Raw genomic sequence first — 18,522 nt, 5'->3', positions numbered from 1 at the left:
CATAAACTTATGTTTTGCGCATTTTTATTAGAGCCTATATAAACTCTAATTGCTTTACATGCAATATCTCTTCATAGAAATCTTGTGTAACATTTCATTTACAGGCACAGCAAACTTCATTTTGTTATGTTGAACAGTTTTGCCAGAAACGCAGTACGACGGAGGTTAGTACAGCAGAATGCCGTTTTTTGCTCACACTGCTTTGATTTTTGTCAGGTAACGCTTCAGGCTAGGTGATAATACCAGGTGTCATCGGAGAGCTCAGAAAGCAAGCTTCCTGATGCACTATAGTTCACATCTGCCCAATGAGCGCAGAAAGCACTGTGCGTCCACAAACAATGACTAAAATGCGGAGCGCGTGCCGCCGTAATGGGACCACCACCCTCAAGAGCCCATGGGTGTGGCCATTTTGAGCTGACAAGTGCAGAGCATACATTGTGTGATGACCGTGTCTGTTAAGTATTACATTGCTACAAGCTGCAGAAAGAGCTGAAATTTCATTCAAACCGAACACCATTTGCCCTTCTCCTTGCGGGTGCCACGCTCCAAGTCGGAGGGATGACGTATACGTGCTAGTGCACCTACGTGCATATCTTTTCTGTGACGTCGCTCTCAGCGACTTGTGACTTCGAGAGTTATTTAAGGTGACGTCTGTTACTTGTATAATCTGTTGCATCGATAGACGAATTAAGGTTTAGAGAAATAATAAAACACACAAACCGAATGTCTGCATGTACTTGTTTTACTTCGCAACGCAGAAAGAGAGATGTACTTCCGTTATGAGTGCTTGTTCCCGCGTCGTGCAGTCGAGCGCGCTGACTCCTAAACTATGCCATTTTCTACCGTGTTCCAGCGCGCAATCGTGCTCTGTGATCCGCTTGTGCCTGCCTCAGTGTTTGTGTAGCACTGGCCGCTAGTCAGGTGTTCACATGCGCAGCGCACAATTGTGTGCTATGCGAAACAAGACGGCAGCTCGCGCGTGACACCGTCAGCAGAAGTGCCCCGTGCAGCAAAAGAGTGAGGGGAAAAATAATGAAGGTAGGGCCCGTGACGTATGCGTTGCACGATCCATGAGGTCTGTTTTGGGAGAATGTGGGGAATGAATTTCACTTGTGAAGGCTAGCCGGGGAAGTGGAGAGAGTCTCTCTTGGCAGTGGCGCTCGCCTCCTGAAATCATGGGTTCGCGGCACTGAAATATTCCTATCTCGGCTATTAATGAACCAATTTGTATAATTCTTGCGGCTGAACGCTTCTTAGAGGGAACGTAACAACTTTCAGCGTATAACCAAAATTTGCTATGGGCCTGTTGAGGGGCCCTTAATTCGGGCAAGACAGATGACGATAATCGTTGTGGGACAATATATAACCCAAAGGGTGTAAACTTCTTTTCAAGGGGGCTGCAGTCCCATAGTCGCATAGACATTGGTACCTGTAATGTCATGGCTGCCATCACGCGTTTTCGGTTGTAGCAGTCAGTTCTGACACCGAGAACGATAGTCTTAGAGATTCTATATAGACTTAACCATCACTGGGGGTGATACTTGGAAACCTTCTATTGCTTCCGTACTACGAAGGACGCAAGAGCATTTCCTTTAAGTTAGCTTAACTCCTGTTACTCAGAGGGAGGTGCTTGAGCCTTTTTCAATTATCCGTCCATGACAGACCAGGGCCATATTCTGTAACGGTTCGCTTTGGAACAGGTTAGCTCTCATGAACGCCATTGGTTAGCGCTTCGTCGTCGTCATCCCTGATGGCCGTGACTTTGTTGGCCGTGAATTTTGTTGTCGTCACACAGGTTGTCAATCATCTCGAAGCGAACCCATCGTCTGCTACGAGCGGAACCGCAAAGTGGTCCGCTCGAGGGTCGCGCGTGGTCGCGAGCATGATCTCGAGGGTTGCTAGGGCAACCGTGGCCTTCTTCTAGTCTCGTGCTGGCTGACGCGACGAAAGAGACGCCGTTCGCGGCTTCTTTGGCGGTGTTGCTGACCAGCGTTGGCCAAAGACAACGACGGGACAAGAGGCAACGGTGCGACGCGTTCGACATGAGCGAAGGAGAGTTCCGAAGGCATTTTAGGCTCTCGAAAAACAGTGTGATGAATTTGCGGCGAGCTACAATATCACGGACCACAAGATTTAGTTTAGTAAAGGTGACACGGCTACTTAAGTACTGTGCGCGCTACGTTACTTTTTCTTTTCTCTCTCTTTTTGCCTCGTGTTGTTTTCAGCAGTGCGTCTGGAATGTAGAGGCTATTGAGTTGTCTTAGCCGTCATTCAGTCGCATCATTAGAGAGCTTTAGGGTAGGGGATGCAAGCGGCTTTGACTGCGGCAAGATTATCGAAGTTATGGGATGTGTGGACGGAACTTAAATGCCCCGCAATCGTTCGCTCTAAGAAGCTCAGCCACGGCTAAACAAAATCCTATTAAAATCGCGGCCTACGCGCAGAGAACCGCTTTGATTGCTTAAAGTGTAACTCCGGTGATTTTTTTTACCATGTCAACGTAATAGAATATTTACGTTCCCGAGACCCCCCTGTCACGCGTCTGATAGTAGAGTTGTTTCGCAAATTAGAAAATACTTTTAAACAAACAAAAAAGCGCAAAAACGAAACCGAAACCTGACAGCAGCCGAGCGAACCTCTTCGTGTGATGTCACGGGTGTCTCCACCGGGGAGCATTTTTACAATTGCTCATAGAGTTGCAATTCCTAGTAGGTACAGCAGGATGTGGCGTTTTTCGTGGCCCTCGACGTTTCTGCGCAGGCGCGAGTAAGAGAAGGTGCGAGAGATAAAGTCTGGGGGGCCTTTGCTCCTACTTTGCCCAGGCGCTACGGTGAAGTTTCTTCGCGCGTGTAGCGTGCGTTTGTCCTAGGCATGCCGGCATGGTGGAGTGGGGTCGAGAATGTTTGTGCTCGGACGCTGGCTGCCGTCGCGGTGAAACGGGAACCAGCGCGCACTGACACACCATTTGGCCATCGCTGCGTCCTAACGTACGACGGAGAGACTTTCTCGCGCGTGCGGCGCTGATGCCGAGTCAGTCATGCCGGATTATAACTTTTTCGCGCCTTACGCACTCTATTTTCAAAAAGCCCCCCCCCCCCAAAAAAAAAAAAAAAAACAAGGCAAACAATGATTTCCCCAGGGGAGCAATAGGGGGCAGTCAATAGTAGAGCAATCAGTAGTAGATGCCGGGCCTGCTCTCCTGGACTTTTCAGGAGCATTTTTGAGTGGTCCCCTTTGAGCGAAATAAACGCAGAGCGCCTTAGCAACCATAGTTGAACGTAATTGCCTGATGTCACGCTGTAATTAAGGATTACTGACATTGCGTCTCGTTCACGTTAGATTATGTTTAGGTTACGTTAGGTTAGCGTAAAAAGCGTCAGGGTGCCGCGGTGTCACATCGTTTATGCCGTGCGGATTATTGACTTTATGTCTCGGCCACGTTATGTTACGTTTGGTGAGGTTAACATTACTTTAGGTTGGGTTAGCGCTAGGTTAGCGTAAAATCCGGCGTGGCGCGGCGTGTTCTCACAACGGTTACGTCATGAGCATTGTCTTTCTGTCTCGGCTTCGTTAGGTTGGGTTAACGTTAGGTTAGCGTAAAACGCGTTAGGGGGGCACGGCGTATTCTAGTAGCGATTGCGTGGCCGTCGAGTGTCGCCGGCACCCTTTCAGCCACTCGCGTTCAACCGCGGTTGCTAAGGTGTTGTGCCTTCCGCATTTTCAATATATGCGGATCGGCCTCTTCCACGGTCCCTACTGCTCCCACGGAAACATCTGCCATGTTATCACGTGTTTCACCGCGCCGGCACCCAGCGTCCAAGCGTAAGGAAACTCGAGCCCACTTCGCAATGCCGGCACGCATAGGGACAAACGCATACAACAAGCGCTACGAAACTCCTCCGTAGTGCCTAGGCACAGTGATACATTAGGAGCAAAAGCCCCCAAATTTTCTCTCGCACCCGCTCTTACTTGTGCATGCGCGCAAACGTCCGCCACCTGCGCAAATGCCACGCCCCGCTGTACCTACTACACTCTTACACTCTAAGAAAAGTTTACACCCTTTGTAGTGTATATTCGCCACACAACAATAATCGTCATCTGTCTTGCCCGCATTTCCTTTCTTGAAAACGCTACGCTCGTTACTTTCCTGTCAGGAAGGCTATGTCATGCTGATAACGCGCATGCCGTTCATTACTGGAGAGTACTGGGCTCGCCGCGTTAAAAAAAGGAAATGCGGACAAGGCAGATGACGATTATCGTTCTTTGGCAAATATACACCCCAAAGGGTGCAACTATTTTTAGAGGGTACACTCTTAGGCAAAGTTACACCCTTTGGAGTGCCCCTTCTGCCACACAACGATAATCGTCATCTGCCTTGATGCGTTTCCTTTCTTTAACGCTGAGAGTCCGGTACTTTCCAGTAACGAACGGCATGCGCGTTATCAGCATGATAGGATTTCCTGTCGGCAATGCTATCATGCTGATAATTCGCGTGCCGTTTGTTACTGGAAAGTACCGGGCTCGCAGCGTTAAAGAAAGGAAACGCATCAAGGCAGATGATGATTATCGTTGTGTGGCAGAAAAAAAGATTAAATTATGGGGTTTTACGTGCCAAAACCACTTTCTGATTATGAGGCACGCCGTAGTGGAGGACTCCGGAAATTTCGACCACCTGGGGTTCTTTAACGTGCACCTAAATCTAAGTACACGGGTGTTTTCGCATTTCGCCCCCATCGAAATGCGGCCGCCGTGACCGGGATTCGATCCCGCGGCCTCGTGCTCAGCAGCCTAACACCATAGCCACTGAGCAACCACGGCGGGTTTGTGTGGCAGAAGGGGCACTCCAAATGGTGTAAACTGTTCTTAGAGTGCACCGGGGAAGGCGCGCATGGCATGCTGGTCTCGCCCGCTGGCAGCGAAGAGCAGACGCTCGGCTGAATCGTGACTGCGCCGGATCTTCAGATCTGTCAAATATTGACAGGTATGATTTTTGACGAATTCGGTAGCCACTAATCGCCGTTCACATTCGACCCGCGATCAGGAGAGCCAGCGCCCATGCGCTACATATCGTGCTGCAACATGAAGACCAAGGGTAGCCCAAACCACTGATTTTATACGTGCTGCTTGCTATTTTAGGTGTTTTACCCCTTCTCAGGGAAACGCTTCGCATGCCAACTGTAAGATGTGGAGCACGACTTTCCGCATTTGTGTCTCCCAAAAGCGCCGCTGACTGTCCAAAGCACCTGACGGTGCATTTGTTTACATCGATCGGCAGGTGCAGCGACCACTCGTGGTTCGCTTGAGATATAATACTAGCCGCTCATCGTTGACGTCAAATAATGCCAGAACATATCAAAACAGGCAGATTTTGTGCATGTAAGCACCGTTGCATCGCTCTGGATCGCGCTGATATGAGCGACCACGCACCTTCGAAAACGGCGAGCGGGAGACTGTAGTACGGAAGCGTTATGCTGCCTACCTATCATTTTTCGTATTCTCTTCGTGCACACAATATGTTCCGTAAAGTGGACATATATGAGAACTTTGCGCGTGTGATCGTTCATTTAGAGAACGCGTAGTTTTGTCGCGGAAACGCCGATTCCAGTATAGACACCGTTGGCAGCTGAACGAGTGGTTGTCTGCGCTGCTGCATCGAAGGGGCCTACGCTCGCTGCCCATTTGTAATACGAGCCAAGCAGTACAGCTCGGAAGCTAAATAATGGGTCGGCATGACAATACGTAAAAATACACCCATCTTCGTAGTCGCATTTAATTTAGGGAAGTGCCGGTGTGTACGGCGGGCAGCTTTCCGTCGAAAACGGCAACGTACCGATGTCGATACCGCTCCGTGTAGTCGCTTCTCGCTTTTTGTGTGTGGGCTGTACGAAATGAGGAATTGTTTATTTCAAATCCGTATGGGCAAAACTGAACCACAGAAGTATCTTTCTTCATCCTGGTGGCTTAATTAGCTTCAGGACCGCCAGCAGCAGACGCATGAACTACGCGATGTGACATACAGGCTTAACCTCGGCTGAACGCGATCGGCATAGCCTCAAACTGTGTGTGGATGGCGAGGGCTAAAGTTCATGCAGTCAACAACGCAACACCACTTGCCACCGCCCCATCACTTGCCCGTCCACAGGGAACGCAAATTCTCGTAACAGCGACTTCTCACGCGAAGCACTAGCTCACGATCGTCGACTCCTCCACGCCCTCGTAGCTGTCGTCTGCATTATCCCGGCATGCTCTGAGTAGGACTCTCCTGACGTCATACTCAATGTTGCCTGTAACTGAGGGGCAGTTAAGGTAGGGTGTTCAAGGCAATTTATTAAATTCATTTGTAAAAAATCTGTGCAACTCTCAAACCTGCTTTTTTTTTGAAGACCTGACGGGAGTGTGCAGAGGAACGTACTCAGTGAACTTCATCAACATCCGTTGACATCGAAAAATCGCCGGACTTGGCCTTTAACGTAGGCGCACCACTTACGACAAAAAAATAAAACAACGCAGATAAAATTAAACCACCAGCTGTCCCCGTCAGAAGCTCACAGTTATTACTGGAAATTAAATGCGCATGTGTTCTATGCAAACCAATATATTTTTTTACCAAACTAGCAACATACTTCAATTACCATATCGCCCCAAAGTACAAACAAACATGATGACGCGGCCTTGCGGCAGAACGCCGCTCTACACACTACGCCGATCGTTCATTGGTCTCCCTCGCGCTGCGACGTTCCACTCTTTCTCCGAGTGACGTGATCCAGACGTAACAGCCAGAGCGAACCGGTTCCAAAGCGAACCGTTGCATAATGCGGCCCCTGGACTGCCCGAGGCGGTGATTCAACCAACGAGCGTTGCATATGAAGCATGGGCAGTCCTGCACAGCCCAGGACAAGTCGAAGAGGCCCACTCATCATATGGCGGCAATGATATATTTTCAGCTCCTGGATTTGTCTTAATTACTGTCTTAATTTGGTTTTAATTTTCTGTTGCTCTTGAAAATTACTATTTTAATTTTCTGTTGCGCTTGAAAATGTTCACTTATTGTGGGCTCCCACCTTGATGTTGCCTTATACATTTTTTACTTATTTCTATAAACGATTTAATACATCTGACCCGCTTGCGATAATGCCTTCGAGGCGACGCAGGTATTCTGTAAATAAATAAAATAAAAAGCATGACCTTCATTATCTGGCGTTCAGGGCTGTTGCTTCGAAGGGGCCTTCGTGGGGAGTGTGATTCGGGACACTACGTCTGTGTTCCAATACTCGCCGTAGACAGCAAAGTAGACGGCTAAGTGGACAGTGGCCATCTTAATTCTCGTTCCAATTTTCACGAAGGTGTCAAAGTAGACAGCTTCGCGAAGACAGTATCGAAGTCAAAAACAATCATGGAGGAAGGAAAGAAACTAGGAGGGAGCATAACGCGATTCTGTTAGCCTGGACAAGCAGCCTTCTCTGAAGCCGCCCCTCCCGCTCGCCGGGGCCTTGTGCGCGGTGCCTTTCACTCTTAGGCAAATGCACACCTTTTGGGGTGTATATCTGCCACACCAATAATCATGTGCCTTGCTTGCGTTTCCTTTCTTGGAAACGCCGCGCCCGCTAATTTCCTGGCGGCAGTGCTATGCCATGCTGATAACGTACATGCCGTTCATGACTTGGAAGTACCGGGCTCGCAGCGTTAAAGAAAGGAAATATGAACAAGACAGGACGATTATCGTTGTGGGACAAGATAAGCCCCAAAGGGTGTAATTTTTAAGAGTGCACTCTAAAAGTAGTTTACACCCGTTGGGGTGTATATCTGCCGCACAACAGTAATCGTCCTCTGCCTTGCTTGCGTTTCCTTTCTTGAAAACGCCGCGCCCGCTACTTTCCTGTCGGCAATGCTACGCTCTTACACTCAAAACGGTTGCACCCTTTGGGGTGTATATTTGTCCTACAACAATAATCGTCATCTGCCTTGCTTTTCCATTTCTGAAAACTCGGCGCTCGCTACTTTCCTGTCGAGAATGCTGCGTCACACTGATAACGCGCATGTCGTTCTTGACTGGGAAGTACCGGGCTCGCAGTGTTAATGAAAGGAAACGCGGGCAAGACAGACGACGATTATTGTTGTGGGACAAGGTACGCCCCAAGGGGTGTAAATTTTTCTAAAGGTGTAGACGAAGTTACACCCTTTGGGGTGTATCTCTGCCACACAACAATAATAGTCATCTGCCTTGCTTGCGTTTCCTTTCTTGAAAACGCCGCGCCCGCTACTCTCCTGTCGGGAAGGCTGTCATGCTGATAATGCGCATGCCGTTCGTTACTGGAAAGTACCGGGCTCACCGCGTTAAAGAGATGCGGACAAGGCAGATGACGATTATTGTCGTGGCAAAAGGGTGTAATTTTGCTTAAGAGTGTAGGAATAGGACCACATTGTTGCCGGACCATTCGTGTTTACTTGGTACGTGGTTAGATTAGTGGCTTAGTGGCGCCTGCCGTCAAAGGCACGGAGGCGCGCAGGAAGTACAACGCGTGGGCTTCTGCTCGCGGGCGTCGTTCTTCGCTTCAAATGCGCTGCCTTGAAACGTGGAAAAGACTGGAGCACCAGACCTATGGCGACTTAATTTTCGAACGATCACTTGAGCTTACCTCCGCATTTAGTCAGCGCTCTCGCCTCGAAACCCGTCCGGAGTATGCCGGCCCGAGCGGGGTCTATTGTTTAGTCGAATCAGCTTTGGTGTACCTGAAAGTCCGGTGCGTATTTTCTTGCTAATTTTTGTTCCGCTGTGTAACATCTGTATAGGATGAGACGAGATATTTCACAGGGTAGTTATTTGTCGCATGTTTGCTTAGTAAAAGGTTCTGCTGTGCGTCTTTCGTTGTAAAATAAAGAAATAGCATAACCCTGTACTGGAAACGCCGAAGTTGTCGCCTTTTATTGAGATTTACGTGCACTATTTTGTGCGACGTGCTTGCGCTGTTCAGGCGTGCTTGTTGAGTTCTCGCCGGTCTATTGAGAGGCGGAAGGCATTGAGCAGAACGACAGCGTCGTCTGGGACCGTCTGCCATAACAGTGGGCCGGCACGGCCTCAAATATGGTCGTTGTCCCAGGCTCGCCATTCCATCGTTGGGCACAAGATGAGGGACAGAAAGAACGACGAAGACAAGCGCTGACGGGGACAATTTTTTTCACACGGAAAAGCAGTCGCTGCGGACCCTGGACGCTCGCTTGAGTGCCTGCATATGTTTGCAAGGGCGAAAGACACCTTATTGTTTCCCAGAAGATCCTCCCAAACGCGACGAATCGCCGTCGGAAGGACGGCTTGGTTGCCTTCACACGTTTGCAGGGCAAAAGGTATCCTCGTTTCCCTGAAACCGGCCCGAAACGCGACCAGTCGTCCTTCAGGTGGTCGTGGCGGATTGTTGGGCATCCGACGCCTTCGTTCGCTACTGCGTTGGCTCCCGCCTGCTTCTTGCTTAAGCGGCGAGCGGCGTGGTGATTCGATGATTTACCTGACTGACGTATCACAGACTCGACTGCTTCACACACTTTAATTCCTGCACTCAATATCGGCGTGCGTTGCCACGCCGACTATGTGCGCATATTCCAAAGCCCCCACAGCAGACGCAAGCAAAGCGAGCCGACTAAAGCTACCGCTTGCCTATCACGTGAGGGCCTATTTCCCATCATCCCATTCCTCTAAATTTTTAACTGCGGAGCTGTTTAAGCTTTAGTTCCGCCGTGGAGCGTTACCAGAAAACTAAGCCCAGCTGTGCGCCGCCTCGCGTTGCCTAGCAACCACCTGCGAGAGCACCGAGCCACGTAAGCTCCTCGCACCCCACGCGCGTAGGGCGGAGTTGTGACGTCACAGGCCAGTAAAAGCTCGGAACAGCCCGCGCGGCGACACACCTCTCGCCTCCTCTACTCCGTGTGTACGTGCTGCTGCCATGAGAAGACCGAAGAAAGTCAGGACGCCCGAAGAAGCGGCTTAGCAGAAGGAGTGCCGTACTGCCAAGCGAGAAGCGATGCGTCGCCGCCGAGCTGATCCGAAACACCGCGCCGAAGCTGCGGCTGAGAAGAGGCGACGCCGAGTCGAGGATCCTGAGTTTCAGTCCAGGGAACGCGAGAGTCGGCGCCTGAACGCTCGACGTCGCCGTGAAAGCGATCCCGGCTTACGACAGCTCGAAAACTTCCAGCGTCAAGCCCGCCGACGAGACAACTTAGCAAAACCTGGGAACAACTTTTTGTGACTAGGCTTCAAAACTGCCACCTGACGCTCTCTCCTAGTATTTTCTTTCCTCCATGAAAACGATGCAGGCTACTTTCCTGTCCAAACAAGATGGCGGCTGAGCAGTGGAGGTATTCTACGAGTCCACCTAGTAAATGTACACTCTTTGGGTCCTATCTTGCCACAAAACAATAATCGTCATCTGTCTTACTTGCGTTTCCTTTCCTGAAAACGCTGCGCTCGCTTCTTTCCTGTCCAGAATGCTCTGTCATGATAACGCGCATGCCGTTCGTGACTTAGAAGTACCGGGCTCGCAGCGTTAAAGGAAATGCGGACAAGACAGATGACGATTATTGTTGTGTGGCAAGGTAAGACACAAAGGGTGTAATTTCGTTTAAAAGTGTAGGTGGACTCCTACAGCATACCTCCCCAGGACGCTTGGAAAGCTGACAGGAAGATTGTATGCGCACAAGAAAATGTACAAGCGCTATCCTACGCGCTTAATAAAAGCCACATCGTGTTTTTCATAGGTTCGCAGGCGCAATGACTTAAAGTACAGAAATGTGTGCTTTTCTTCAACATTTTCTTGTCGCCGCAAGGTAGCGTCATGTCGCAGAAGCGTCTTCCGTACACCTTCCAGACGGTTCGGAACGTGTTCCATTATGTGGCCTCGAAGCTGTCTACGTAGACTGTCTCCGATGCTGGCCAGAATTTGAACACACCTTACCTATACGATATGTACACATGTTTGCGAAGGTGCCATAGAAGCCCATACGCCTTACAGTGGCGGCTTGTGGAGGCACGGCAGCGCCATGCACATTTCGCGGGACCGGTACTTGGTGGAAAAGAAAAACCAGTTTGCCGTTCGAGACTAGTTGCGCCAAGTCGTCTATTGCGTTCGCTAACACCACATCGCATATACAAAGCACATAACAGTGCAAATGAATTGTGAGAATATTTGCCGCAACATCGCGTCACAAAGTAACCTGGATACACCCATTTGTATGTATAACCTCGCTCTAGAACGGCACGCATTACCCTGGTGAGCTTTGAGAGTTTTCCATGAACTCATAGGAATGGGTTCACCCCGATATTGAACTAAGTACCATATGCATGTGTCAGTAGTACGAACACACATCTGTTATATTGGTGTGAAGATAAATTCAAATTTACATTGAAATAACTCACAAGAAGCACAATTTAATCTTCACTAACAGCACGCGTGCAACCTGTAGCCTTTTAATATTACTGAATACATACAAAAACTTAATAGTGAAAATGCAGTTACAAAATAAAGTTGCTGGTCAAATCTTATAAGGTTATACCATATATATTGCCATTGCCTTTTATGGCTAAGCATAAGAGTTTTGACGACATGCAAAATACGGTAATAGAATCTCGGCATATCTCAGCACGCATCGCCACGAGCAAACTTAAGCAAGCCTGGGCAGTTTCGTACTCATATCGTGGATGGAACTGTGGCTTACATTTTTTACTTATAATTACACTATGTACTTTTTCAAATGTTTCCATTGATGACGTATTGGATATATAGTTTTAATCAACTAGTGTTTTGCCCCGCGAGATGTAGTTGCGCTGCAGTCAAGGAGGTTAAAGAAAAACTGCTGGAGTAGAAGTCGCCTATACCGGCCTATGGGTTCTGCCTACAGCTTATGGCCTCTTGCGGGGGGGGGGGGGGCAACAAGCGGTCTGCCAAGAGCTTCGCAGCGCAGTTCCCGGACTTTGTTCACTTTTTCAGCGGTTTTTAATTGCTTAACGGATTTTCAAGTTCTAATGCAACATTGCGGGCTATGAGGCGAACCACATTGGATGTCTCCGGATCGCATATATCCGTATATTGGGGCATTTTCCTATATTATCGGCATGAATATGCCGATAAGAAAAAAACTCACGCAATAATTAATGTTTATTCACCCTTTAATGCAGTGTAGAAATTGGTCAGTCGTGAAAGCTGTCAGACGAAAAAGCAATTGAAAAATGGAAATGTAGCATGAGAAATAGCACACGCAAGAAACAAGTATTCATTATTATCCTCATTATCATCAGGCGTTGCCGGTGCCTTAGCATCCTCATTGCATAGGGGGACTCGGAACTTTGGGGGCAGCCGTTTCCTGTTAGCTTGAAATATGGCGATGCTAGTCTGCAACCTTATTTAGATGAGAAGGATGATGCGAACATGTCAACTGCTTGTACGTCAGCTTTCCTAAAAACACCCGAGCGCGCTAGCACCTTTTGGAATTCGGACAGCACCGCGCTCGGCAAGGAGCGACGACCCGAATACATAAGCTGCGGCGGCTGGCGTGCTTTTGCCACCCCGCAAGATGGCGACGCGGCGGCTCCACTTGACGGGCGCTCCTTCCCATCGAGTTTCCTACAAAAATTACTCTATGCTCCTTCCACTCCAGCAGTTTTTCTTTAACCTCCGCTTCAGGCGCACCAGTCGCACGACCATAATTGATGTCGCTGCTCATTGGTCTGGAACCGATTTTCAGCCTCGCCTTCGCGACCATAGGCTCTATTCTCGACACGCATGGCGGCTGCACGGGCCGCCATTATTCGCCATGTTGACTGTCTGATTGGCTGTCCAGAGCTCACGTGTATTGAAATTTGTGTCGGCAAATGGAAGTTTTGCAAAATGCAGTTTTGCGTTTTCACCGTGATGACGAAACGTGACGTGGAGCTGCAAATTTTATCGACTAATACATTTTTCTGGTCCTTGGGACTTTGGCAGTTATATTGCGACTCAGCGCTTCAAAAAAGAAAGTGAGTGGTAGCTTACAGAAGCCAGTGCAATGCATCTGCAATTTCGCGCATATGTGGTACACTCTCAGACAAAGGTACACACTTTGAGCCAGCCGAGTCGGGCTGTCACTTGCGTTTCGCGAGATAGCGATAACGCGGCCCAGAACGTGCGCTCATCACCACTGGTAGGTCGTGTATGTTGTCTCAAGGTAGAAAAACAAGTGTGTTGGCTTTGGCTTCAACACACGACGACTCATTCCTTTTCCCGGGTACATGCATCTTAGCTAATAAAGCAGACGACGGAATAATCGTACGCTTTGAGCTAGCTGCTTTATTTTTACTGAGGAGGAAAACTTTTGCTTTATCGGAACGCTAGGTTCAGTGCCTTCATATCAGTTTCTTAGGCAAAACGTCAAGTTTGCGTCACGTTACGACGGCAAAACCAGGTCATCCGCGCCATTTTATAGCTGCGTCACGCCTCGAAGAAAATGGCGGCATATCTAGAATGGTCCAGAATCTCCAGAATAGAGCTTTCCATGAGCAATGCCCCAAGTGGCCAGGCACGATTTTCGGTCGCCAATAGCCTGTATAAATAGCCAATTTAACGAGAAATCGCCAAACCTGGCAACCCTGCCGATGTCGGCCCGGAGATCTAGTACATTGTACCCGGAGCGCGCGCGCTGGTCGCTAGTTAATTCTATGGATTTGGTCCGTCGGATTTGATCTGCTGCGAACAAACACGCCGATTTCAAGTTTGCTGACCTTTTGTGAGCGCTCAGGTAAAACTTTGTCTCATTGTTAAAGAACTTCGGCATCAGGTCGGGTAACGAGCAGATTGATGCAAGATGGCGAAAAACATATTCTTTACTTGCTTCTTTCTTTTATTTATCGTATCACATTTATGACGTTTACTCTGGATATTGTAGTGTTTGCTGGCGTCGTATTACCAATGTTTATTATAAAGAATGCATGTAGCATTAAACGTTAGAAAGAGCGATTTCCTTTCTGTTTTGAGGCCACAGTCGTCGCAATATACCGCTCTCAGTTACGAACGCACGGAACACTGCGCAGACGAAAGCATTTTGCGTGTTCACTTAGAGCATAAGTAGTTCAGAGCATACAAACAAAATCTTAATGTAGTCTGTTGCAGAAGACGAGCTTTCATGTTTTCGATGGCAACTTTTCCCCTGTTTACGAGGCGGCGATTCACGGCTCGCATTGAAGTGCATGGGTATAATGTCGGTGGCGATCGAGCCCCATCCGGATCGACATTCTCGACCGCGATTTGCTCACGAGACGTTCATTTGAGGGATCGCCAGTCGTTTGTGCGCAAGCGCGAGTAAGAGCGGGCGCGCGAGAGAAAATCTGGGGGCTTTTTCTCCTTGAATATATGACTCTGCCTAGGTACTGCGTGTTGTAGGCGTTTGTCCCTAGGCGTGCCGGCATCGCTCGGACGCTGGCTGCCGACGCGATAAAGTATGAGCAGCAGGCTAACCAGTCGTAGCGGATCTAGCGGCATAGCAACGGGGGGTCCGTGGGCCACGGGTGCAAGGGGCCAGCGAAGGAGGTGGGGCGGGGGTGTCATATATGTCTGAAGACACCCGGAATTTGTTGATATCCTCGCCTTCCTTGACTACACCCGGTGGGGGGGGGGGGGGGGTGACAGAGTATCTATGGGCCCCCGGTGCCAGACGACCTAGCTACGCCACTGAGCGGATCATAGCTTTCTCGCTCCTTACGGCGATGTACCTTATAAATAACATCACAGATGTTTCTGTAGGAGCAGTAGCGACTGTAGTAGAGCTCGGGCAGCATATATTGAAAGTCTGGAAGGCAGAGCGCCTTAGCAACCGCGGTTGAACGCAAGTGGCTGAAAGGCCGCTGGTGACGCTGACTGACCCAGCACCAGCGCCGCAGGCACGAGAAACTCTGTCCGACGTACCTTCAGACGCAAGGTTCTGACTGGTGTTCCAGAAGTCGTGGGGCGCGCTAGCGCTGAACTTAGTGTCACAAGTTGGCGGCTGGACGTAATTATATTTGTTCAAGCGTTTTTTTTTATTATTATTACTAATTGTAACAACGTGTCATTATTTCGCATTATTGGCGGCGCCTCCAGTACACCAAAGCGGCAATGGGGACACCAAAGGTAGCACACGGACTGGTCCGTGGGTTAGGGCTCGCCGAGGCCTGCACGTGCCAGGTGTATATAAGATCGGCTGTCAGCCAGTTTTTTATGCGAACACCCCCTGGCACGCTTCGACCTCTGTGGTCCCAACCCACGGGCCGCCCTGCTTCCAGCTTTGATTCCCCCGTTACCCCTTGGGTGCCCTGGAGATCCTGCGCCGCCTATAACCTCAGGTGCTCGCCTGAGGCCTCCGTTTGCCAGTTACATGTGCCCTCCTGGAGCAGTGCTTGTGAAAAATCCAGTCTATTGTCGCGACAAAAAAAAATCGACCCGTGACGTTTACAACACTTACCAGTGAGAACCTTGCCTCTTCAGACACAGCGATCACCAAATGGGGCGTCCACACCCCCTGCCTCACCCGTGGGCAGCCAGCGGCAGAGCGTAAACAAACTCGACCGCACTCCGCAATGCCGATATGTCTGGGGACAAGTGCATACAACACATACAACACGCGCTAAGAAACATCCTCCGTAGTACCTAGGTAGAGTCATATATTCAAGGAGCAAAAGCCCCCAGATTTTCTCTCGCACCCGCTCTTACTCGCGCCTGTGCACAAACGACTGGCGATCCCTCAAATGAATGTCTCGTGATTTGCTCCCTCCTGCAGCTTGCGAAAGGTTGCCTATCGCAACTGAGAAATTCGATCGCGATTGAAAGCATGTGGTGTGACACCCGTATGACTGGCAGGATTCAGCACGTGGCATGGAAAAGTAGCCACATGCACTGCACATCAAAGCCAAGCAATATTCAATTCCACCTCGTCTTACACCTCCCAATAAGATATCCCGAAAATGTGACAGAAAGTAGAAACTGCTTTGCTTTACAGTGTTTTAGGTATCCGTGCTTGAAGCTCCTGTGCACTGTAAAGAAGTGCACAAGCAAAACCGCTCTTGCCGCTTCTACCAGGCGGCAACGAGCCGCCCTGGTCGGGCAAACCATAGAGTTTCATACAATAATTACTAGAGGGAGCTCTGGCGGTAGTGTCTATGGGAGCTGCAATGAGAACAGCTGTACCAGCATGGGAATTATGGGAAGTACATGGATTTGCCTAAACTTTGTCCTTTTGGCTTCAAACGGCTTTATGACTTTGTAAACTCGTCATTTTCAACAATGTACTGCGTAATAAATAATTAAATAAACATAATTAAAACTGTTGATGGCAGGATTCGAACACAGGAACTGTAGCACAGAAGCCTGATATTGAAACCATTAAGCCCCGGACGCATATATCGACAAGCGAATGAAACGCCCTTATGAATTTATCGCGGGCATGCCAGTGCCTTGAGACGCTTGGCGCATTTCGATTTGGCCACCGGGACAAGCTCAACCGTTGCAATTAATAGCAATTGTGCATGTTCGCGGAGTCTTCTGCACTTTGAAGAGTACAGATTGCACTGAAACTTACGATAATATAACTTATATAGCATAATATACAAAGCAACAGGAACATCTGAATCCACAAGCACGAAGATCGGACAAATCCATGTACTTCCCATCATTCCCATGGTGGTACAATGACTGCAGCGCCAGAGTTCCCTCCAGTAATTAATGTATGAGACTCTGTGGGGCAAACATTGGCAAGCGGAGCCACTTGGCAGGAAACCGAAAGGCGACACTGTGCTCCATGCACCATAGCTTTCAAACTGAAACAAATCTAAATTCACTATAGACAAGTTCAATACACTAAAAAAATAGGGAAGAGGTACTCACTGCTAAAGCACATAATTTGGGCTGTTTATAATGCAGAGGAACTGCTGAAACCCAAATTTGCAAAGATTTTTTGCAACATAAGGCTGTTTGGTGGCGTTGCTCTCTAAATCTTCATGTGCTTGACATTGAATACATACACTTGACAATTTGAGTAAGCCCAGCTAAGTTCATGAATGTCAGGAAATGCATGACTACGTGGCAGGAAAAAGAGTAGTAGGATACATTTCAGAGCATGTTCACCATGACCGCTATTTTGTTGCAGTGCCTTTTCCTACTGTTAATGCTTTTGTTGATTTTTGCGTTCGTGAGTGATCAAGTGACGCTCTGCCTTGGGCGGGGCCTTGAACGTGGCCACTCACGAATGCGAGAAGCACTGAAAAGCATTAGCATTGAAAAGGGCACTGCTGCAAAATGCTGGCCCAGTATCTGAAGGGTCCTTTATGTGCTGATGTGGAGCATCCTCTGGGAACAAGTTGTGCAATATGCAGTGACAATTTGTGTGGGAGGGCTTCCTGCCTCTATTGACATTTACCACTTACTCTATATGAGCATTCTAAGTTGCACGCATTAACTAAAGGGCACATGTATACACAATCCTTAAAGGGCCCCTCACCAGGTCCGGCCGTTTTGAGCTGACAAGCACAATGCATACAGTGTGTTCTAACAATCGTGTCTGCCAAGTATTACGTCCCTACATGCTGCGGAAAGAGCTTAAATTTAAGACCAAATGCTGCTTGCCTTTCTCTTTGCAGGCGCCGCGCTCTCAGCCAGAGAGTCTATGTATTCGTACTAGTGTGCCTATGTATATGGCAGTGCTGTGATGTCACAGTGTCACGTGACTTCGAAGTTATTTGTTTAATCTGTTGCTTCAACAGACCAATTAAAGTTTAAAGAAATAATATATAAAACATACAAGCCAAATGGCTGCATGTTTTTGTTTTACTTCCTACCGTAGCAAGAGAGATGTACTTCCGTTTCATCTCCATGTTCCCATGCTTGTGCGCAGAGAACAAACAAAATTATTTCATTTTCTACTGTATTCTAGTGCTGCAATCATGCTCTTTCATGCCCTTGCGTCTGCCTCAGTGCTCGTGACTCTGTCACCGACTTATACTGCTAATCAGGTGTTCTTGTGCGCGCAAAATTGCTCACTGCATAAAACAAGACAAATGCAACAGCTCGCATGCGAGACCATCACCAGAAGTGCACCGCTCAGCAAAAACGCAAGAGAGCGAGAAAAAAAAAAGGTAGGCTCGTGAAATATTCATCACGCAATCCTTCGACTCCACTATGGGAAAACGCAGGGAAGGAATTTCGCTTTCTGAGTCTAGACGGGCAAAGTGGAGAGAGTGTCTATGTTGGCGGTGATGCTCACCTCCTGAAATCATTATTTCGCGGCATTTCAAATATTTCTGTCTCTGCTATTAATGAACTAATTTAAAAATTTCTTGTAGTAGAACAGTCCTTAGGAAGCATGTAACAGCTTACAGTGTATGACCAAAATTTGCTATGTGGCCTGGTGAAGGGACCCTTTAAGCACATACTAATGACTTCGAGGTGATTAAATGTGACTGACACAAGTAGTGTATGTCAAGGTGTATTGTTTACCAACTGTAGTTATCCCCTAGGCTATGTATATAGCAGTGTG

At 48.6% G+C, this 18,522-nt stretch overlaps 1 protein-coding gene across 14 annotated transcripts in view; it reads left to right on the top strand.

Annotated features, from left to right (window-relative positions):
- LOC142566473 (uncharacterized) overlaps positions 1 to 18,522 on the top strand; it is a 75,105-nt gene that overhangs the window by 37,962 nt on the left and 18,621 nt on the right. For 3 of the 14 annotated variants that reach the window (XM_075677419.1, XM_075677410.1, XM_075677414.1), the window contains exon 1: positions 13,596 to 13,758. The exons of 10 other annotated variants lie outside the window; for them this stretch is intronic. The gene's annotated coding sequence lies outside the window, so the exon portion shown is untranslated. Of the gene's footprint in view, positions 1 to 6,383; positions 7,704 to 13,595; positions 13,759 to 18,522 lie in introns of those variants that run through there. One more of the 14 variants, XR_012825075.1, reaches the window with a different exon arrangement.

This window comes from Dermacentor variabilis, chromosome 1 (genome assembly GCF_050947875.1).
Source record: "Dermacentor variabilis isolate Ectoservices chromosome 1, ASM5094787v1, whole genome shotgun sequence".
Taxonomy (NCBI): domain Eukaryota; kingdom Metazoa; phylum Arthropoda; class Arachnida; order Ixodida; family Ixodidae; genus Dermacentor; species Dermacentor variabilis.
The sequence above is the reverse complement of the archived record's forward strand: the minus strand, read 5'-3'. Positions and strand labels throughout refer to the sequence as shown.